Source organism: Limanda limanda, chromosome 1 (genome assembly GCF_963576545.1).
Source record: "Limanda limanda chromosome 1, fLimLim1.1, whole genome shotgun sequence".
Classification (NCBI taxonomy): domain Eukaryota; kingdom Metazoa; phylum Chordata; class Actinopteri; order Pleuronectiformes; family Pleuronectidae; genus Limanda; species Limanda limanda.
In genome coordinates this window covers 13,959,855-13,984,858 of record NC_083636.1, presented here as the reverse complement: position 1 = coordinate 13,984,858, position 25,004 = coordinate 13,959,855, and the positions used below count along the sequence as shown (strand labels likewise).

Here is a 25,004-nt window from a genome sequence, read left to right as displayed (position 1 = left end):
AGACGTCTACACACTGGAGAAGATTCAGACAGAGTCCCACAAAGAAGTCATGACCCAGAGGCTGCAGAGAAACATTTCAAGCCTCACCTGAGTTTTTGTACAATATATTTGCTGTATGTAAATAAAGCTTTCACCCCACATATACCTTGTTCACATTTGTTCCCTGTACAATATGTTCACCTATAACATCAAGCATCACATGAATGTTTAGTTTTAATTAACTGCAGTGCTTTTGGTAAAGGCTTACTAATAAATAATAATAAATATTAATATATACATTTTTATTATTAATATTGTGTGGGAGGGGCTTACCCCACGTGCGGAATGCTGTGACCCCACGTGTGCACTGCAATGACCCATAAGGTGACCAATAGCAACACTTCTACCAACCAATCACGAGTGACATTAGTTTCAAGGGTCTGTGGTATCCTCCAATGGTGAGTAGAGAGAGGTTCTAGCCAGCGGCTGGACTCCAATTCATATACTAATTAGATCACACGTCGCAATCGGTCCGCGCGGCGGAGCGAGCCCCCCCACGGCTCTCTCCTTTGTTCTCCATATCCCCCTTAAGGTCCGCAAACGCCGATAGACCCACCTTATCTTCACTGGCGAACGCCGAGGTAACATCATGGAAACAGTTGGTTACAGCAGGGGATTAGGCCTGTCCGAAGAGGTTCACTGTGACAATAATACTGCTTTTCGTCTAGTGATGGGAAGAATCCCTTTAGAAACTTTGATCAATTTATCAATATCAGACCACAATGAAATATTAAAAAGAACAGAAAACCTGTTGGCTTTTGACCACTCAGAAAAGATTATAAAAAAAGAGATATGTCTAATTTAACATTCTATTTCATTTGCTTTGAAAATAATTTAATCATTGTGTTATCAAACTGAATTATTAAGGGGATAAACCTGCAGGTTATCAAACAATTAAATTGCTTGATTTTTTCCAGTGATAGTAAAAAAATAATTTAATATCAGCTTCTGCAACATTCTGTGATCTTCATCCAAATGGGTCCAGGACAATTAGCTGTTTTCTCCACAGTGAATACAGAGAAGGCCTTATTCTTTGGCCAGGTGCTGTGATGCATTATAAAGTAGGCCTGCGCCGCCTCATGCATAGATTTCACCAGATCAATGCGCCTTGCACATGAAGAATTCTTCAGGTATTGACATGCGCTCCTTTGGCCTGGGGCTCTTCTTCTTGCAGCATCAATATAAACAGTGTTTGCTGCCAAAAGCTTAAACGACAATTTAAAAAAATAAACTAAAGATGGACTTTCACACGGACTCCACTGTAGATGAGTAAGATGGCTCCGTTTTGGTGAGGCTCTCCGCTGGGGAAGTGACATTTTCTTGTCAGCCACTTTCTGTGACTTAATCTCGGAACTTGACTGCACTTACGTAGGCGGAGAGTTAAACCAAGGGGAGTGTTCGCAGTGATAAAGCGGCGGAGATGATAACAGTGTTAAACAGGATGGTGATTTGAGATGAGCAAAGAGAACTCGCTCAGGCCATTAGCACATTGAATAGGCTGCACTGGAAGGAGAAGAGGTAATGCTTAGCTCGGGAAGAGGGTTTGGTTGCTAGTTTGCAGGATTACACAACAACTTGAAGGGTTGGGGCATGATCCAAGGAAGAGTTTCATTCTCTTTAACATCGCAACATTTTGTTGATTTCACAGAAAAAATAAGTAAGAGATCTTTGTGAATGTGTGGTCACATTAGGACTGTTGGGCCTTAGTTGAGGTTCAAACCATCTGAGTTCCATTCTATTAATTTGACTGTGTTATGTGGAATTCTGCAAATAGTTAATTACCATAGACTGCACATAAAGAGGAACTATACGTCTTTCCCTGCTCCTGTTGAAGAATAACAAAATCCAAAATGTCTCATATGTGGGTTTTGTCATCTTTGAAGAGTTGTAATCGAGTTGATAAACAGGCTGAACCAATCGTATGTAAGTCTCAGCTGTCAATTGGGACGAGCTATACCTAAAAAGACAGAAACCATTGTTTGATGTTTCCATTGATTTTTAGGTTTGGTCCATGTCCCTTCCACTAACACAGGGAGGTTCACCGGGCAGAGATCAAGGTGATTTTGGCTTCCCTTAGGTTGCTGTCATGTCGGCCAACTTTATAAACTGTTCAATGCCAGCAGAAGCAACTGGTGTGCAATAATGTACAACAAGATAAAAATAATGCAGCAGATTTACAAAGCACTGCAACAGTCCATTAAATCCAGTGTGTATGTGTTCATGTCTACTATCCCATAGGTTTGGTCTGCACAGCTTGGATATATTATACACGTTTCTGAGGTTTGCTCTTTGCCTTCCACCTCATGTGATGAACAGCATCACGCTGCCAACCATTCATAACTCTCCCTCCATCTTTATCAATTTAAGTGACGGCAGCCAACGGGGGTCAAACACGTCGTCCTCCCTCTCAGCGCCTCCCTTTCTGCATCATTATTTCTCTACCTCCCTTCTCTCCCCGGCTTCTCCACCTCGGCTCCCAGGGAGGGATCAATAACATGTTGTGTGTCTCCGCCGTTTATGGAGTCTTCATCCGTTCCTCCGTCCCCGCCCCCTCCCGTGCAATCAGCATCACACTGCACGTCCACTACCCCACTTGTCCCTCCCTCAGCATGCATCACCTCCTCTCCCGCCCCCCGTCCTGCCAAGAAGTCGGTACATGATCTATGAGCCTGTTTATCCATGCTCTGACTTTCTGTCTACTCTTTATACTCTGAGCAGCAGGCTTTGTTGTGCACCCTCTCTCTCTCTCTTTTCTCTTGCTCTCCCTCACATCCAGCCCTCCCTCTGCGCTCTCAATTACACTTCCCACAACAGAAGTCAACAGTGAGCGTGTGTGTGAGAGAGAGAAAGAGAGAAAGTCTCCACTAGACGTTGTCTGCTTCTACCCATCGTATCACGGCCATGTAGAAAACACTGGCTCTTCATTCACTTGGCTGTAGAAACAGCGGTCGGGCCATGCATTGGAAAACATGTTGCCCATTAGGCTTAAACTGAGGTGGCACTTTCCCTGAGCACTGAGCCTCTGCTGAGCATTGATTCAAGATTAAAGAGTTTATGTCGCACTAATTACGCTCAACTGAGTTTTCAACCAAATCGCATTTACTCTGTGGTTCCATTTCTTCATATTACTTGAGAGGTAGATGGTGAGATCAACTTTTTGCCAGGCAGCGGAGGCACCAGCCAATCAAATCACGTCAATGAAAAAGAGGAGGCAGCCGGTGAGCCCGGTGTGTGTTCGTCTGATTGCATTGACAGATAGCACGTGTCCCGGTTGCTGTTAGGACGACGCCCACCATCAACAGTTAACACAATGCATTAATACCAATGCAATCGTGTTGCTGTGTCCCATTCAGTAAACTACTACTATTAAGTTATTAAGACAGAACAATTATAGTCCTTATAACACAAAATATAAAAATTTGAATTTACAAAATAAAATGCACAGGAATTAAATATGAATCTCAAAAAGGTTGAACATTTGCAAAATACTGCAGTGTCATTGTAATTGCAGTCGTAGTGTGAGTTTGTGTGTGTGTGTGTGTGTGTGTGTCTGTGTGTTGAATGTTTTATGCAAAACAGGGATGTTATTTGGTCAGGAGCCATTGAGCTTAATGACTTAAAAACATGCGGTTCCTATGGTTAACACCTGACTCGAAAGACAGGTAAAGATATAGAAATATAGAAAAACACAAGTAGATTCACGCAGGGGCACAGATTCAGTGGCCTCACCCACAACTCAGAACAGTGAGTTGTGGAAAAGGGCAGTGAGACCTGTTGAAGAAGGTTAGAGAGACAGAGGAGAGTCTATTGGCATTTACCAAGTACTTAATACTGTGAGTGTGTCGCTAACAAACAGGGACAGAGGACAGGAATATTCTCTGGGTAAATAACCAAACACAAACATGCACAGAATATGTATTAAAAAATAAGCCTGACAGAAATCACACAACCAGATACACACACCCACACACCCACACACACACACACACACATGTGTAAGCAGAAAATAAATGAGGTCAGTGATTATGATTTCATAGTTCACTAAGGAGAGAACTGTTTTGCCGAACCCTGACTAGAGATTGTTTAGCGATCACTGAATGGAGAGGGAAGAGAAGAGAAAGAAGGAGAAAGGAAAAGAACGAAAAAGAATAGATAGGAAAATAAAAGAAAGAACAAGAGAGATGAGAAGTAGAAGGAGAAAAGAAAAGAGCAGAGAAGAGAAGAGAAGAGAAGAGAAGAGAAGAGAAGAGAAGAGAAGAGAAGAGAAGAGAAGAGAAGAGAAGAGAAGAGAAGAGAAGAGAAGAGAAGATGAGAGAAGAGAAGATGAGGAGACAATCATTAGCGCTCGTCTCCAGCGATGAATTCAGGACTTTCTCTTTTTCATGATTTGAATAACGTTGTCATGGAAGTGAACATTCCAATTATGCGGTTGTAAAACTTACTCTGGTTTATTTGAGGATATTGAGCCAACATTTAGAAAAGCTTCCACCAGCTGGCAGTTTCTCTGGAGACCGCAAAATAAAGGAAATATCCAAAATTTGCAGACAAAACATTGCTGTGCCTCCACATTTCAAACACATGCACAAAAACACACTATTAGATTTTCTGGCAGATCAGACTGGCTTCTCTCCCGGGTCGTTCTATCCATCAGTTTGTCAGACTCGCACAGGTCACACCAGAGCAACACAAACACAAAAACATAGTGTGTGTGTGTGTGTGTGTGTTTGTTGAAAGAAAATTGCCCCTGGGGGTCGGGAACAGGAAGCAGTGTTTGCTTTGTGCGGCTTTGTGTGTCAAATATAATAAAAGGACCTTATGAGTGAAAGCTTCACTGAGACGATTTGTCAGACTCACCGAGACACGTCATGATCAACACAGACCCACCACAGTCAGGATGGAGTCCAATGGCTCCTGCTATGTCATTAAAGTAGCGGCTTATAACATTCCACAAAATGCGGAGGAGGGTGAGCGCAGCGTCGTTGATGGTTTTCAGGATTTCTCTGAGACATATAATTGAAAATACTCACCAGTTAAAACAACGTAATTCTCTTGAATTGATTAATTGACTCATTCTGTCAGCTCTCATTAGATCTGTAACCGAGCGAATATTGGCAGGTATTTTCTATCTACCGCTTATTTGTTACAGCTGTTTCTTGTGATCGTTGCGTTGTTGTTTAACCAAGGAAGTGATGTGTTTGCCCCGTCTGTTTGCTTGTCGGTTAGCTGGTCGGTCAGCAGGAAAAACGAATGAACAGATGTTTTCATGTTATTTTCTTACAATTTCCCAGGGAATGATTCATGAATCTTGTTGATAAAATGAATCTGGCATATTTAGGGGACTGATATAAGTGCAATTTGCCGCAGCTTGATTGACTTTAAGGAGACTGTTTGGCCTCAGCGTGGATATGCTCCACAATAAGTTTTGCATTGACTTGTGCACCTACATGGATTATGAAGGCTGAAGCTGAAGCACATGGTATTAACGTGTCTGGGGCCATTTGATCGGTTTGATAAGTTCTGTGCCTGGTGCCCGCTCTCTCCATCTTTCCCTCAGCGGACTATAAGTGAGGGTTAAGGTTTTTTCTTTTTTCCCTGCGTTTTGACTAAAGACCATCAGAAATGACCCGTCTCTCTGCTGGGCGCCCTTTGACACCATAATCCACAAGCTGAGGAGTGGGGCTGATGTGCTCCTCTGTGGGCCTCCACGCTGCTGAGAGCCAATCAGGTGGCCACATAACACCATTATTTCAGCCTTCGCCTCTGCGGGGATGTCTGTCCCCGTCCATCGATTCGCTCCCTTCTTTAATCGTGCTCTCTATATTCATCTCTTCTCTCTCACTGTCTTCCCCCTGCCTTTTTTTCCCGTTTACTCATCCCTCCCTAGCTGCTCCACTCTCTCACTACCACCAACTTTGGCCATCCGATTCTCTCTACCTCCATCCTGTCCTGCTTCCATCCCGATCTCGCCACCCCACCCTCCTTTTGGAAACTCTACATCCATCTACCCCTTCCTCGAAGGGCCTTGCGGCCATGGCTCCATAATGAAATCTCAGCAAGCCTTATTGTGTTGATTAGAGCTGTCAGAAAGGAACTAAAATAGGAAAAAATACAGGCGGCAACAGGGGAAACAAGGGCTCAGTGGTGCGGTACCAATGCCCTTGTTTCATCTACTCTTTAGCCTTCCTTCCTCACCGAGTTTCTACCTTCCCCTCCTCTCTCTGTCTTCATATCTCGTTCCGAAACACCCCACCTCTATACTTATCTCCTTATCGCTCACTCTTCCTTCCTCCCTGCCTTTGCCTCTCTCCGTCCATCCGTTTCAGTGTGAGCAGTTCCTCTTGCGGTTTGCTCGCCAACCTCCTGACCTTGACTTAATGTAGTTCTGTCAAAACACATCTGCCTCTCAAGCCGCTCTTCTGCACCACGTCTCGTAAACACTGCCAAAGAATATTGTTCTGGTGAACAAGTCCGCAACTACATGATCCCAAGACGTTGGATTTGTCCTTAAACAGAAAGGGTCGCTTGTAAACGAGGTAGTTTGCCTCTTATTTCCGAAGCATAAAAGTAAATACCCTATACTGCTTGAACACAAAGTGGTAAATTGTAGTTACTGACAGAATACATCTCCTTTAACCACAGTGGTATTGTGAACCACACTGACACCAAGAATCCAACTTAAGTGAGTTAAATTTGTTTTTTTCTGAATTGATGTCCCATCAGGCTTTAACAGCATGGAAGCCAGGTTAAATCATTTAGCAGCTCGTTGGGCTGAACCCTGGTTTACTGCGGTGACTTAAGACAAATAAATAATGGATGGACACTCAACATGTTACCAATCCCTCTCAGGTTTGGCTCCAGTACATGGCTTGACTTTAGCATTGATTTTAACACTTTGTAATATAGACATTATATTCAAATATGATATTGGGCCTATATTGGGCCTCTGGGAAAATGAGGAATGTGCACAAAGCAAGGGCTGTGTGTTTAATGGGTGAATAATTATAGTAAAAGCAACAATCAGCAACATGTTATATTTGTGAGAGTTATTTGGAGGAGGGTGTCACAATGTCCCAAAATCAAAAGAGTTTCTAAAGTTGAGAAAAGCCCAATCAGTCCCAATCAGGAGCTGACGTGTGATGAAAAGAAACAAATCCAGCATTTACCATCTCTGACATTTTTTTCCTGAGAAACACACTGCAAAAAATAGAGCACCAGAGAATATATATATCCTCAATATATAAAGCAATAAACTGAAAGTCCAACGATCGCTCGCAGAACACGATTTTGATCCCAAATAGGTGCTGGAAAATGTGTGTGGAAAAACAAATGTTAACTAAACGACGGAGGGCCACAGGAAGTCATTTTCGACTTGAAGATAACAGTGTCGGGAAAACAGGAGGAGGAAGACGGAGAGGTGGAGAATCAATTTAGAGGGGAGAGGGAGTTGCCTGTGTTTTTGCTCAGCCGTGCAGTTTCAAATAAATAAGCAGGCTAACACAATTTACACCGTTTCAGAGCCACAGCTCGGATGTGTTGAATTCGCGCTCCACACAGAGGAATGTTGACATGTGAAATCTTTAACAAATTAGGATTTTTGCACCATATGTCAACATGCTAAAAAGATTTAGTATTGACCTGAGATGTCCATCACCCAGCAATACACAGACTATAATGTGAAGAGCAAACAAGTATGATACATATATATATATATGTATATACAGTAAACACTATTAAGCCAAAGGCAAACACTCAAATACACATGTCTGCACACACACAGCAAAAGGATTAAGCTTCATTTTTACGGCACAGAACTGGAAGGTATTTCCTCCGGAGGCCAACCTTCCATTAACATTATATTAACAGAGAGACGGGTGGATGACAGCTCGACATGGCTGCATATCAACTGTTTCTCTTTCAATTACAGAGATGACAGAGATGACAGAGAAACCTCAGTCAACCTGGATTGGACATCCACAAGGGATCCTGGGAGGAGGCAACCTGACTGAGTGCCCGTGGCAGAGCAGCCAGCAGCCTGTCTGGCCGGGTGCGGAGGATGAGCTCCATTTTCCCAGGTCCCTTAATGAGGAAGGATCAAAAACAATCAGTGATCTGTCAATTTGTCAAAAAATAAAAAAGAGCTCCTGAAGATAAAAATTAAGCCGGGCATACACCAAGCCTCATGTGTCCATATCACAACATCTCTTTCTTTGGACATGTTTATCAAAAAATGACACACATGATCAAGTCAGCAGGTTTCTCCGTTGTTTGAATAGTTAGAAAGCAAACCTATTCTTTGACAGAGCTGGTTCCACTAATTGCACAGTGTGGGCAGTAAGGTTGTGTCAGACAATCGGAGCGTCCAGCTGAGGCACATAAATTGTCAGCTTCGGCTTCTCCGATGATCTACTCATACAGCGAGAGGGGAAATTTAACAGCAACACTTCTAAAGTAGCACAGTGGACGCCCAGCTAGGAGATGAAGACTCAAGTGAGAAACATAAGAGCTAAAGCCGAAAACATTTTATTACAAAGTATTTGACTCAACCAAGTACAGGAGAAGATTTACGTTTGACATTCAGCACCGAAGAAAATGTTTTAAATTGAAATTAGAATAAGAAATCAACTCTGCTGTTGCACTTACATTAAGTCAGTATGAATGAAAGTCGGCAAAAAGAGCAAACACAGAAGAGTGTTTCAGACATAATAGCCGCTGGTCCGAGATAGATGAATAAAACACTGTGTGGGAAAACTATGAGAGGGAAATGTATTATTCTGTCTTCCGAACTGAAGCAACGGCGGCAAAATTCAGAAACGTCTTTAAACTGACACGGACTGGATCAGCATAATTGACCGAAAATACTTCCCCTGTCTGATCCTCTTTTCATTCACAACCCTATTCACAGCGCAGACACTCAAACAGCAAAACGAGACAATAGAATACAGTCACCATCAACTTCAACAATTGGGTCAACGGTCACGGCGACATTTGACCTTGAAACATCCAATCCTATTCGCTGCAATTGTAAGTTCAAGTGAACATTTGCACTAAATTTGAAAGGATTTCCTGGAGGGGTTCCAGAGATATTGCGTTCACAAGGCAAAACTCTGTTTTGTGAGGCCATGACCGTCGACCACGAAAATCAAATAAGTTTGTCTGTAACTGAATGTTCGTGCCAAATTTGAACCTCTTACATCAAACCTCCAAATAACATGTTGTGAGTTTGCTTTCATGATAGACTGAGTTAAATGAGGGGAGTTCTGATGAAGTAGTTTAATATTTCTAAGAGAAGGACACTATAACTCTGTTTGTATTCAAATGCTAGCAGGCATTGATTTGGTGTATAATTAAGGATGAAAGCACTCCTCTGATAAAGGTGTTTCAGGAATCCATCAACCAAATATCACCACCAGAGATGAGTTATTTCAAAGAGAATTAATCATTGAAACTGTTTTGGAAAGTTAATTTTTAACTTCAGAGAGTTTTTATTACCAAAAACCTGTTGAGGATATTTCTGATTAATCATGTTTTACTGTTTGGTCCAATGTCCAACAAATTTATGAAATATGCCAATCGAGTTTTTCAGATCTGTTTGTATATGATAATTAAATTCAAGAAATGAAGTGCTATAAAGATTAAAAAAAAAGTCAGACTTAAGTGATCCTACATTAATGCAGTTGCATCAAGCTGCCAATAGATGGAGGTTAGATACCTGATTTGTGACGGCAGGTGCCTGGGGATGCCTCTATCTCTGGACTGATTACAGGAGGAGGCTGTGGCCATTCGACGAAGCGATTCTGCCACAAAATGAATCAATAACTTGATCAGAAAGTAATTGTGAGGGTATAAAGGCTGTTTATCAGAAGACAGGAGGAGACAGGAAAACACATGACCCAGCCATTGCTGCAACAGCCCCAATCAATGGGAGGATGGTCAGGGAAGATATTGGCAACATGAGGGCAGGGTGAGCAATTCTCTCCCTCAGCACAAAACAGTTGATAGGCAATCTATCTCTGTGGCGTTCAGCAGACACACACACACGTCAGATATAAAAGAAAAACGTACTCATGTGGTCTGATTATCACTTTTCAGGTGTACATCTGCAGAGACATTAAAATTGCTTTACTTTGAAAAGCTGCATGTCCCAGGAACGTGTGCTGAGCTCACACACACACACACACACACACACACACACACACACACACACACACACACTCCCTTACTAAAAGGAAGAGTGAAATCATCCTCTCTTTCCCTCCTGTGTCCCTTGGGCGGCTCTGGTTCCTTGTATCCAGCAGAATAGCTCCTGGCTAGTAAATAACGCAAAAGAGGGGAGGTGAAGGAGTGGAGACAGGTGGGAGAGTGGCGGGAGGATGGGAGAGGGGAGAGAGAGGTGGAGGGGATGGGGGGGATTGTAAAAGACATAGGATTCATTAGACATTCATACTGTGCACTGGAGAGCTCTGATGCCTCGCAGTAAAAGAGAGAGGGGATTAGAGTCAGGGGTGGAGGGATGCAGAGAAGAGGAGGAGGAGGAGGAAGGGATAGGCAAATGATGTGGGGGAGGAATAGAAAAGTGAGGGAGGAAAGGCGAGAGAGAAGAGAAGCAAACAGTGGGATACGAGAGGCAGATATGGGCAAAGGCCGCAGGAGACGGGAAGTGGGAGGGTGTGTGAGGAAAAAGAGGAGAGAGATGAAGGGAACCAAAGGGAGGAAGGGATGGTGGAGTGAAAGAGGGAGACAGCGATGAGAGAGAGGGGAGAGAGAGAGAGAGACGGGAAGAGTGTCATGGTGCCATAAAATGCCAGCTGTATGCCACTGCAGTCTCTCCCCTCTCATCACTGGGCTGTTTGAGTTATCACCGTGTCTGACGCGCACACTCACAAGCACGCACACACACACACAAGCACACAAACACACACACACACCTCCCAGGTTACAGCATGTTCACTGATTAGTTGGATCTCTTCTCCAGGTCTTTATGAGCTGAGGAGGTTGCTAGCAACAGCAACATTTACTGGCCACTTGTGTCTGAATGTTTCCAAAATAACACGTGTATGCCAGAATGTTTGCATAATAGAGAGTCTTGAGTCCAGCCTGATAACCCCCCCACCCATCTGGACAGACCATGTACATAAAGATGGACGACGTGTCTCCACTTCCTCCCACTATACAGAAATAAAGCCGAGGGTGCCCTGCTGCCATATTGCACCCATGACATCATTTGGAGCCAGAGTTTGTGCAGCGGCAATCTGAGATGGAGCCAGGGTAAGGTCCCGCTGATAGACGTGCTTGACCAATCACAAGTCTGTCTCAGCTGTCAATCATAACACTTGAACATTCATCAGTGGGATTAGAACCTTTTTGTTTGGTCCATCTCCCATCCACTCACATGGAGGAGGCTACACTGCAGTTAGCCACCAGAGGGGGCATTTAGTTTGAATCTTTGAAACATCCATTTTTATATAAACAGACACATTTACAAAAACAGGATATAGAGATAGATAGATAGTCGATGAAATCGTGAAAAGCTCCATTGTGGTAAGAAAAACGGTAAAACCCTTGCGTAGCTCTAAAAATATCTGTCATTTCACATAAAAATAAGATATGTACATTCTAAATTACTGCTGACCATTTTCTTTAAACCTTTCAGATTGAATCTCTGTCTTCCAGGCAGCTTCTGCTTCGCTACATTTCAGAGTGCGCTACGGAAAGCAAGTTGCAGACACTTAAATCTCGCCTGAAATAGGTGATCCATCACAGTGAGCAGTTCATTGCCTGTATTTTTGTTGTCCACCGTGTAGTAATGAAGCTGCCTATAGGAGAGGGAATGGACCCGAAAGCTGCTGCATTCAAAGACATGGCTGACACTATAAATCTACGAATCAGAGAGTTTAAGGAAAGATTTTTACTGCGTGAAATGGCTGAATTGATGTTGATCTTTTCCAAGAGACTCATGTTGGATCACTCACTTGAGCATGTTTGGCAGCAGATTATCAGTTTCCAGGTGTCTCTGCCTCCCTGTTTGCAGGGGAGTTTGGAGAGATGTTGACAACTTAATAGCCTTGATGGCTCTTAAAGCTTTATGGGTCAGAATATACTTGTTGTTAACTTTGTGTAACCAAGATTGCTTTGTGTGTCCTGCATCCGTTTGATACGTAGGTGGTGTCTATCCTCAGATATTAACCCGACGCAAACATGAGATGCAACACCAACATAAAGGTTGAGGCAGTAGAGAGTCTTTGAAAGGGTCAGTGGGAACCTCACAACAGTTCTGAAGACAAGCTGTGTGACCAGGTCAGAATGTATGATTCGTCATTGCTACAGCACAATGTCAAATGTACCTGCCTTGTTCTTAACATTAACCAAATGTTGCCATCTTTGTTTGTTTACCAAACAAAATTTCGGAGTTGGCAAAAATATTTGTCTACAAGTTTGAGTCTGAGTTGGGCGGTGTGCCCTTGACTGGAATCCTCCACTAACACATGTAATTGATCAAGTACATGAACAATAATGTATAGCAAGTATATCAAAGGTTTAAAACCTTATATAATCTTGCTCAAACAAAACATATATTTCCAAGCAGATGAAGATAATCAGTTCTAATCATCCTCACCAGGTGTTGAAGCACCTACCCTCATCATTACCCCAACGGACCAATCAGAAACCTCGCAAAGAAAATCTTAAATCCACCTCGTCACTAATAACTGTTTCTGTAATAGCGAGAGTGAAGGTGGTGTAAGGACTGATCTTCTGAATATATGTGCGAACATGTCTCAAACACACACGCACTGACTGACAATAGGCTTATCAGTGCTTCCCAAAGGCTTTTAGGTCTGTCTCACTATCTCTTATCTAAATAAGGTCGGACTTAACTCTAATGTGATTGACTGCACCTCACTGGTGTTGGACTTAGAATGACACACAAACACAAAACGCACACACTGAAAATCCTTGTACTTGCTCATACACCATGTAAAAATCTCCTTAATGGTCATATAGCGCACGTACACATTACTCCCACTCGCATGCAAGCACAGGTCTATTCTCTCTCCCCGTCTTACGCACACACTCTTGAAGTGGCTGGTTGTGTTGTCGGCCTTGTCTTTCCCTAATCTCCCATGTATAATCTCTACTCCCAGGTCGAATTTAAGATTGCAAGGTTAAGTCAGGACTTCAACTTGCACAGAGCTCATTTAGCCGTGTCAAAGGGCGAATTCATGACCAATGCTGCAGCCAGCCACCAGGTGGCACTCAAACAATTTGGCTTCACTTTCAGGGAGCTGTTATTTTGTCCATTTTTGTAGAAGTCTGAAGATTTTCTGACCCACAGCTCAATTTTATCCAAGTGTAAATTCCATTTAAAGTAACATTTTCAATTTAATAGAAAACGTCTGCTTCCAAAATCTTTATATCACCATCCTGTCATGTCGTTAAATTGTAACGCTTGTCACGATCTGCTCTGCGTACATGACTTATTCCTAAGAATTACATTTCGATTCCCCACTGATTTATTGTTTAGGTTAAGGAAAACCTTGATTCCGTGAAGTGTTGACAGAATTGGGCATCTTGAGTGTACATTTTTCAGAAGAGTCATTCTGAAGTGCTAAGTGAGTGAAGTAGGAGCTTAAATCATAATTTGATTTAATGAGATGTAGTTATCAGCAGAAATGCCCTGTTCTGTTTGTTTCTATCACCGTCTCTGGGGGGGATCCGAATAAATTCTGTAGCATCTCCAAATCAATTTACAGCTCTGCTGATTCTCGTCTTTCCACTAATCTTTCTATTTAACACACTAAATCTTTCCTTCCTTCAATCCCTGGACCACCATCTGTTCCCTTCTATCCATATTTTTCCTGTTTTGCCTTGCTTCGATCTTTCTCACTGCTACAACACATTACTTCTAGTTTCCTCCCTCCTTCAGTTTTGATCTACATCCTATGTTTCCTTTATTCCCTCCATCCCCTCTTCCTCTGTTTCTCCCCCATCTGCCATCCTCCATCAAAGAAGCTGCTTTCCTCTCTCCATCTGAATCCTTACTATAAATCCATCCTTCCTTCATCTTTGTCTCTTTCTGCCCGCCTTTCCTTTTTACTCTCTGGGTGGAACCGCATGCAATTGGTTCCTCCCAATCACCTCACAGACGAGCCCAGACACAGAAACAGCTCCAGTAAAAGATTATGAGGCAGATCCATAACAGCCATCAAAGCTAACAAGGGGGGACCACTGGAAGTACATGGAAAGTCCCAGAGACAAACACACAGATACAGTGACACACACAAACAAGCTCACAAAAACCTAGTTATAAACAGACAGCAAACACGATGCACAAGCCAAAGACCTACACATGTACTAACACAAACATATTGAAATACATTCAAACATGCTTTATTTAATTTGAATAACTCTATAAACGATTGGTAACCGGTCATCAATTATGTTTGTTGTTGGTCATTTAGAATCCAATCCCTGATTGGCAGGCAGTTGGTTGTCAAATGTATCATGGATTAAATAATTGTCAAAGAACTGGTTGGGAGCCTCTGGTTATCATTACAATGACCGTGTACAAAGATGGACTGCCCCCTGGTGGCTAACTGCTACCCCTCCATGTTGGCACATGGGATAATTAAAAAAGTAAATACTCACTTTTTCTCAAAGATTGTTTCGTATCACTCTGATTAAGTGTTGTTTCTCCTGATAGTTTTGCTCTACCCATTAACCTCTGCAAAGGAGGTTATTTTTTCATCTGCATTTGTTTGTTTATTGGTTTGTTAGTAACCTTGATTTAGCAAAAAACAACTCCAAAGATTAACATCAAAGTTTGGAGCAGATTCTAATAAACGGGAGGAAACATTACTTTATTTTCACTGTTTTCACAGAGATATATAGGGCGTAACCCTGGGGGGTGCTATGTAATCTCCAAGCGGCCTTCGCATCATGATTGACAGCCGAGACTGACTCCCAGTCGGTCAGGCGGGTGGATCAGCGGGACCTCGCTACCGTGACTCCACTCCCCAATCGCCACTTCAGACTCCAAGTTACACCAACATTTTCACATCTATCTATGTGCGTGTGTGAGTGTTTTCGTACAAAAAAGAGAGTGAGACTTCCACATCCCGCACTTTCCCTTCCTTTCCCCCCCCCCCCCCCACTCCATCTTCTCTCTCTGACCTCCATGTACCTTTGTTTTTCAGCTCCCTCCTGCTACATCACGTTTTCCTCTCTGGCTTTCATGTGACCAAAGAAAGAATACAAATCAGCGCTGCACCGAGTCAAAGTCAGAGGAATGTCGGAGAGGACGGGCGGAAGCAGAAGATTTAAAACATTAAGAAGAATACAGAGAGGGAGAGAGGAGAGGGAGAGAGAGAGAGGGGAAGGGATTCACATGACTGTCAATAACGTGGCTGCTTCCCTGGCCATGAATATGAATATGACTTCTACTGACAGGGGAATATACGCTGGAAAAGTGCTTGAAATAATTTCCATCACATGACATCCCCTTCTCTCCCGGCCTTCCCTCTCTCGTTCAGCGATTCAATCTCTTTGCCGCTCTCCCCCTCGCTCTCTCTCTTTCTTTACCTTGAAATTGTGGCTCATCCCTCCCTCCCTCCCTCCCACTATGACAGAGAACGCAGCGAGGTCTCAGCTCTCGCCCGCTGGGGATTTTCCTTCCCTCGGGATTCTGTGATCTCTCTCCCTCTCTTTCAATTTCAATTTCAATGCCCTCCATTGGCATCACAGTCGGACAATATTGGCAGAGCATCAAAAGCCTCCCTCTTTCTTCCTCTGTGCCCTTCACCCCCCTCCCTGATCATCTTTAACTTTCAACTTTTCAATTCCGGTGTCAATGAGCTCAACTGGCACCACAGCCCCACATCTGTCTCTATTAAACACACACACGCACACACAATCTGACCCTTGCTCACTTCCAGGGGAGATTTCAGTCGAAGTTGCTGTGGTCCTTTTACCACTCCTCTCTGTTTCTCTCTTTATTTGAGACATATCGAGAAATCTTGTTCCTCCCGGGCTTGTTTTGTACCTTCTCTGTCTCTTTCGGTTTCGCAGTTTTCAATCTCAATGTGCTTCCGACTCAGTGAATCAGATTTTCAGCGGTGCAACAGGTTTGCGGTGTGTACACGCCTCGAGTGCCCCATCATCCAGCGCTCCCAGGCGAAGAGGGGGTAATTTCCATTTCCCTCAAACCAAATTCATCCACCACTCCACCAATTCATATTCTATATCCACCGTCCTCATGACTTATTCCCTGAATTCATAATCATCAGCGACAGTCACCACCAATCACAGGAGCTCAGGGGCATCTGGTGTCTCTTCAGTCACGAGCCTTATTCAGTGGATTAGTCAGCAATTAGTTGTTTGCTTATATAACACCATCTTCTGATATAAATGAGCTATTATCATATAGCTTACAATAGCTGTATACCTGGACACAGCCCACCAATCCTTACAACGTTCTAAAGAGTAAGATCTTTTATAGTAAGACCTTCATTTGATAGATCCTTCAGAATGAGTGGAATGTGCGGATTCATTTCATCTCATCGGATAAATGTTGCTGTATTTTTCAAGCTAACTGCATTGACCTGCTTCAATGCAACATATTGTTGTGTCCAGAATTTCAGTCCTGCTGTGAGTGGTAGTATAAAGTGTACACTGTGAAAAAAAAAGAAGTGTCTCGTATTGAGAGGCTTCAAAGGCTTTACATGCAACCGCAACATTTCTCTAGAAGACAGTATGTCCATGTGATATCGATTTGCTGTCTGCCTCCTCTGCACTTCATTGGCAGAACACAGTTTGCTTCTGAATCTCTGAGCATCTGAATCAGACTGTGATCCCGCACCAAAGACAACCTCCCCCCCTCCCCCATATACACTCACACACAAACTCTCTCTCTCACACACACACACTCACACATTGTTTTTCACTCCATCCCATGTTTTCACCAAACACTGAGATCAAATAAGTGTCTTTAACTCCAAAAACTGCATTTGACTCGTCAGAATAAAAGACCTGGAAGTCTCACTGACTTGTGTAAACACTTCAACACTAGGACGCAAAGTTTAAATTGTGGATAATGGCATCATCATGAAATTGTGAATTGCTTGGAGTGAAATGCATTTTGTGGATAATTGACTAGGCGGGACTCAGTAAATTTTTCTACTTCACATGAGTAAAGCCCTTAGAAAACATGACTCACTTGCATTTATCACCTATATGAAATATGCATAAACTGTGCAGAATGAAGGGAAATCATTTTTTTTTCGCTGAGAGAAATTACAAGACGAGTGAAAGTACTTCAGTTTCATTTTGTTTATGGCATTTGTTTTCCCTGTCAGACCCCGCTGCTTCAATAGCAATGAGTGAAGAGAAAATATAAAAGGAGGATGAATGGGAAAGTGGTCAAATAAAACATGTCTGAGTCACTTAACCGACATGAGAGTGCGAACACGAGTCCTGTGACCTTTCCAAGGCACAGCGAGGACATCACATAAAGCTTGCAGGTCATTAAGAGCGTCAATTAGCCGGAGCAGCGATACCTGTGCTTCAAATGAATTCCATCTCTCTACCTCCCTCTTCACAAAGCAACAAATGAATCACCCTTTCATCTCTTTTACACCATCTCTCATCCTCGTCTGTTTAGCTGTCCTTTGCAGCAGCAGGCTAAATGAGTTGTTCTCTCTCATCTTCCTCTCCTTACTCCATTCACTTTTTTGTCTCTGTCACTTAATCGTTTTCCAAAGGCCATCATCCTCAGTCTGAAATAAGCGCTGTGACTCATTTTACATCTCATTCCTTTCTTGTCTGTCTCTGCTGTTGTGGTATTTATTATCCCGCAGAACGATGCCTGGCCTTCTTCCGATCGCTCTGTCCCGTCTCTCACCTTCCTCCATCTCCTCTTTCCTCAGGCCGTCAACCTGAGTCACGGTCTCTTTCCCCAAATCTCTGGGCCTCGCCTTACATTTCACTGAATCAGAGAAAACAGAGAGGCGGTGTGTCCTTGCGTTCATGTTTGTCCTTCTCCAAAATGCCCAGGCAGAGAAAAAAATAAGCTGTGATCATTTCATATCAGGCGTGCGAGGGCACAATGGCCAGGTCCAGAAATCAAGATGAAGGGAAATGTCCAGCCAAAAAAGTGTGTGGATGAGCGACACCTTTACCAATATCACAGATGGTTACCAACACTATAAGTTGTGCGTTCTCAAGGGGAAGTAGATGTGTATAATGTGGATACCCTAACCCTAGTCCAGTTTGGACCTGTTTTAAATGATATTCAGGTCGGGTTTGGTCAAATTGGCTGGTAATCGGGGGAAACATTTGGCTTGGTTTAGTTTTGGTCACTCGCTAGAAACATTAATCTGCCCACCAGCTCTTTGGGAATTGTAAAGACTCTCCCTGCTGTTTTCTCACATGGGCTCGGATGTTTTCCTTGCTAGTCTGAAAACGAGTTCAGTTCAGGTCGTGTCTGAGAGCAGCTCAAGTGTCTTGTATCAGCGATGAATAAATACAATACACACTTGATACAGGAATCAAGGACTATATGTGTTGGTCGATGCGTAACACAAGGAAACACAAGGCAATCAGTGAGGAAAGCACAATGACACAATTATACACAAAACACTTGTGAATACGCGCGACTTTAAAAGATGTGACCTGCTTCTCACTGCAATCTAAAAAGGTGCAAACTGAGACTACACCCACACTTATCCACGCCAATCTGGATATTGAGGTTACCATACACACACACAGACACAGACACACAAATGCAGAGAGCCCAGAGGGTGTTGTTGCTCTTTCTATGGTAATTGCGTGATCAGGTATTCTGGTTAAGCACTCTCAGGAGAACCGCCTGACGCTATGTTAAACAGTCCATTCTGTTATAGCTGTCACCGCAGCAATGCAATAATCTCTCGGCCTTCTTGCCTTCAGATATGTCCCCCCCTCCTTTCTTTCTCTCCCGCTCTTTGGTCACTCTCTCCATCCCTTCACATTCAAATTCTTGACAGGTGTATGTGACACGAGCAACAGGGGCAACAGGGGGATTTATTAGGGGGAAAGAAATAGTGTTAACACCTGCCATCTTGTTGATGTGAACGTGTGCATCATCTGCATAGAGGGATCAACAAAAGCCCTGTTTCATTTCTGTGCCAGATGTGCATCTGCGTTAACAAAAGACTAAGGCCAGGCACATGAGATAAACGCCCCCCCTGTACGCACACACACACACACACACACACAGTTAACATACACAAGCTCACAACCCGCACAGTGTCTTGGTTGTTAATTAATGCCATAAAAGAACAACATAAGCTGTGACTGGGTGAAAGGGAAGCTGGACGGTACTCACAATGGGCTTTAACTCCCAATACAAGCAGACTGGTTATTAATGAGTGCACACAAACACATAAACATGAAAGAGGCACATGGGCGCACACACAAAACACTAAAGCACAAGCACATGTGAGTAATGAAGGCGCTGGTGTGCACATACACAAAACCACGGCACACACATTAGGTAAGAGAGGCACAGCCCCGATTTAGGCCAAGTCTTTTAGGAATGCCTGAAAAAACACCCAAACATTCATAACCAATTTTAGCCAGCAACTGAGGCAGGAAGTCTCGTAAACAGCAAACTCTTGAGGCAATTAGATAATTATCGAGAGGCATAACCACTGGTCTCGAAAGATGAAAAATATACACGCACATATTTATATGCATGTGCAAACACACACCTAGTTTAGACAGCCTCAGCAAAAGCAGATTTAACCAGAACTGTAAAATCTGTTTTGCAGAAAAGCATCACTTTCAGAGCATTCACTGACGCAGTCGTGTACCAATCGGACGCATATCTCGCAAATTGTTCATCTTAGCAACTTCAAACTGAACATGTGTGTTCTTAGAGGTCATGGGAGGTACAGTGCCGAGATTGTTGATATTTGGATACACGGTTTCATAACAGACACATACATTTAAGGGGTGCAGCAGGTGCTGATGTCCATCATGAAAGCAGACCTCAACAGAATCACGTCCTGTCTGGACGCCTGGCACACAAACAACGAAAGGTGACAGCATGTTGTTGAGCTGTTTGAGGAGGACTCACTTCTGACAAGGAAACATTCTGAAGGAGCTCTGGAGCATTAACACCGGACCAGAGAACAGCCCACAGCCTTTTTTAGAACAGGCCCAGTCCTGGTGTATCATAAAGAGGCAGCTTGCACAGTTGCAGGTTGAGCAGCTTGCGGTGGAAAAACTCCCACAGCGTCCGCGGGCTGCGAGAGGAAGCGCACCCCATCAGCTTCAGTGGATTCCAGTGGCGATGTGTTTCTACAGAGTGCTGGAGTATATGTCCACCCCCCCTGCCACCGGCTCCCACTGAAACTGAGGCGAATTCAAGCTGACAACAGCCACTGTTTTCTGTCGAGGAGCTAAACCTTTCATTGCCACCTTCACAGTCCACAGTGGGCGAGCGTGCGATTCTCCGAAGATCACAGGAAATCCAACAATGCGGGACGGCTAAATAATTACGCTGCTCTTTTACAGCTTAGGTAAACACACACACATGCCGCTGCCCTGCTGTTGATGTGAAGAGGCTTCGTTTCAAGTGTTAGAGCAATCAGAAGCTTAATCTAATCTTATTATCTTCATTCCAACCAAAACACAATCTCAGAAATAATCTACACTATTAATTATTGACTTGATTCCATTTGACGGATGCTTTTATCCAAAGCGTCTCGGTGCTTCGGATTTAGAGATTTTTATTTTCCTCTTTTGCCGAAGCATGAAGCAGCCACAGTGGAAATAAACCCAGTGCACAGTGATTTGATATCGGACCTTTATTACAGATTTACACAGCAAACTTGCTATTGACAGGGATTGTTGCTGATGGGGTTTTTAGTTTGGTGATTTGTTGTGTTTTCTTTATTGCCGTAGCAGTTTCTTGTTTGTTATGAGGTTCTCGTATTTGCTGTTGTGCTTTCCTATTCGTTGTTGCGTTTTCTTATTTGCTGTCGTGTTTCACCATCTTCTTGTAGCGCTTTCTCATGTGCAGTTGTGTTTTCTTACCTGTCATCTGTGCCGTAACAATGTGTTTTCATCCGTCCCAATGTGTTTTCTTATTTGTCTTTTTGTCTCTTCATTTGCCTTTGTCTCATAGTCATTTGAACTTCAGAGCCACCATACTTTATACGATATAAAAATATACGCTATAAGTTCACAAAGGCAACCCACTGTGGCTGAGAAGAAGTTATGTCATCAATTTCTGTTGAAAAAGGTTGAATGGTGGTGAGAAAATAACACATGACATTAAAGTGAAGTTTGAGTGACAGGAAACTCTAACACTGAGTGGCAGCTGTTGGCATTTCACGTTTGTATGAATGTGTGTGTGTGTATGTGTGTGTAGGTGTACAGTACATAGGGTGACGCTGATGTGCGTTGTGGCTCGGCTCAGTGCGCCACAGACAGCCTGCAGGTAGGCGTCTGGTGTTACAAACTGTTTATGTGCCCTGTCGTGTCACACGTCTTGTGGTGGCGAGATTGTTTATGTCGACTGTGAAACTAGAGGAGCGTGGAATCACGTTCACCTCGCAATAAAGACCAAGACCTCCACGGGCCGGTACGCGCCTCCTCGCTACCTGGTGATTTCTTCATCTGCGATGCACGACGACCATCTGCCTGTGCTCTGCCTGTCTCTCTGCTTTAATGTCGACCTGCCCGCTTCTCGGCGAAGAGCAAGTGCACAGGCAACAAAGACCGTGTGACGGCTTTCTGTTCGACATCTCAAAAGACTGAAGCAAGTCAACTGAGAATGCAACTGGTTACTGTCCCACATAAGAAAGGGCCAGTGTTTATGGGGGGAAAAAAGCCAATCACATGCAGCATTGACAGATGTGGAGTGACTCATTGAGAAGAGATGGACTTTATTGATCGACTTGAAAAAATCTAATCGATAGTGTAAAAAAAACCGTTCAGCTTTAAAAACTAGGGCACAGGAATGCGTAGTACAAGTTATTATGTTATTCTGATGTAACGCAGATACAAAGAGTTTCTGCTGCCGAGGACGGACAGATGATGCACTGCTGTCGTCACACAGAGACGTCTGTTTGCAAAGTGTTCCCCCCCCCCCTGTTGTGTTGAGTCTTTCAGGGACACCTGCCTCTCGTGGGAATAAAAGATTCCAATTTATTTGTTCTGCAACAGTACATTTTATTCAAACACTTATTCACTACAGTGAGGCAAATAATTTCTCTCTGTCTATTTCCATTTCTTTTATTCATCTAGAAGAAGGTTGAGGAGACCATGACAAGTTACGGTCCCAGTTGTTTGTTTTTTTAGCCACCCATTGATTGCAACCGACTTCATTGATTGGATTCCCCAATGTTCATTTTAGCTAATTTTACACGACGATGTGTTCGACACAAAGAGAAAAAAAACACCTGCACGAATAGCTTTTGATATTTCATGATACTTTCTCTCTGGCCGCATTTAGCAGCCATGTCTGCTTTGAATGTATCTGATTTCTGTCACTGGTACAAACGATCATGCATCAGATGTGGTTGTTGTGTCTGGCACTTACGCTCCCAACAGAGCAGTTCTTCTCAGTGACAGTACAGAGGCTATGAGCAATAGAGAATCATTTATCTCCATGTTTACAATGTCATCGAGTTTCATATCGTATAATGTATTTCCTCAAGAGGAGGAGAACACCAATGTTGCCATGACAACATCCCATAGGTTTACAGCCATGAAGGAACATAAACCATCAATGTCTCGAAGTTTGATTACACCTTGTAACTCGACTTCCTGGTTCAGTTTTGAGTTTCTATCTCGACCCAGTAGCATCCCGCCCACACAGAAGCGCCTCAGGTCGCTCTGTAGTTCAGCTGCTGTCCCTGTAATGCTGCCACACTGTGCAAGGTCACAGAGATGGTGAATTCAACAGTTCCTCTTCTTTCCTCATGCATTTTTTATACCAGGGCTTTATCCCATTTGGTTTTTCTAAAACATCCTGCTGCGGGCTGTTCTGTGTAGCTGACACTTGTGGCTGCTGTGGAGCGATCGTCGTGCCGCGGGAATCTCAAACTTCCAGGATTAGCCTGAAAACAAGGGGCTGCTAAAGTCCTATGAAACGCTGGATGAAGATGTGAGGGTATTGTTTGTATTCTGGGTGTGACTATATTAAATCACATTGATCTGTTTCTCCATAGATAACTATTCAAAATCAGCATTTCCATTTTTTGGGGCGAAAGTCCAACTTCCGCAGATATAGTGTGGGCCATATAATTCCTTCCAGACCAGAAACTCCCACTAGAAAATGTGTACTTTGCACTTTGAGGCATCACTGACTACATTTGAATGGTGATTAATATTGTGACAATTGATTTTATTCGGAACAAGATATTTTATCAATTATGATGTTTACATGAGTTGTTAATAGAATAGTCCTGTATACATGTTACAGAGCACAATTTGATTACATGGCAGCATCTTATTCAGTCTATTAGGTTGATTTTAGAATATCTACGTCCATGTAAACGTGTTTACGGTTACGTCTTCACACAGCCCGGCCTAACTGCTGATCCATTGAGACATGCTGGCATTCAAATAAAGCACGACCTGGCACTTGACTCCTAGTGCGCTGCCCTGGAGGTCCATCGCACCAGGATTACACCTCTGGTATGAGTTTGGGCGGCACATTCCGATGAGGGTGAGCGAGTTTGAGAAAGCAAGAGACAGTGAGGTCGAGGAGAACAAAGCGGGAAAAAAAAAAATCAGTACGAGAAACTCAAACCAGGAGTTTGAAAAAATAAAAACAAAGAGAAACATCAGAGTGGGTCGGAACGAGTGAGCAACAAAGAGCTGTGAGAACTACAGAGCTGCGATCGTGAAGAGATACTTCAGTTTGAACACGGCTGAGCGGCCACTGCCATCATTATGTAATGTTGTATTTTCCCCATTGTTGATGAGAACAGCGGGTCGCTACTCAGTTTCTGTGCCGGTTCACACCTGTAGTGCACCGGAGATGAGTAACCACACTCGTCCAGGATTATAAAAGGATTTTAAACAGATCTGACTGGAAAAGCATCTTCCTTGTGTTTAGTTCAAATAAAATATTTACAGAGTCTCGTTGTTTAGCTTCTACTTTCTCATAAATTCAATAAGTGGTACCAAGCAGGGCTAATTGTTTTCACTTAGATTCATCTCGAGTGTTCTTTAACTGTCCAGTGCTTAGGAGACGCGGTATATCATAGATCACGTCCCACCACAGGCAGTTAAGAGTGTGAATCAGTGAGGAAAGATTGCAGTGCTGTAGATCAATAGGATAAAGCTAATCTCCCTGTCAGTCAAGGCCACTCCTCCACTGACAGTGGAGGAGCCATTTCCCTGTGAGGCAAAGAGAAAGGGATCATTCAGTGCTCAGGCCGGGGGGGGCTACCTTTCATTATGGGGTTACAGGTTACATTAGAGGGAAGAAACGTCCTTTCTACTGGGCTCTTTTAAATAGTGTCAGCTTTAAATATGAATATATGCTTTTGAAATACCTATTCCAATGGGAAATGGCTTTAAACTTTTGGACCCAGCTCTACATTTATGTGTTGGGTGAAAACCATAGACTGCATAAAGATGGACGACAGCACATTTACTTTGGTGGTCTCAAACTTTTGAACACCACCGTACATGAATATGTTGGCTGAAAACAGGAAGCCTAACAGGCTAAATTAAGTAAGGGGGGCAATGCCAATGGTCAACTAGAAACGTTTATGCACCATTGAAGATGAAAATGCAGCAAACTGTAATAGAAAACAAATTTTCTACTTAGATTGCTGCCTCGTAATTACCTTATTGGATACTCTGCATGAGAAGTTATCCTATTTAATGTAAAGGTCATTTTAAGTCGATGAGAACGTGCGTACATTCAGGTAAATGCCGCCCATCAGAGGTCAGTGAGACAAGTGAAT

General features: G+C 43.2%; 1 protein-coding gene across 2 annotated transcripts in view; it reads right to left on the bottom strand.

The window, feature by feature from the left end:
- The window catches only part of grm8a (glutamate receptor, metabotropic 8a), a 231,413-nt gene that overhangs the window by 100,022 nt on the left and 106,387 nt on the right, over positions 1–25,004 (bottom strand). The window lies entirely within an intron of this gene.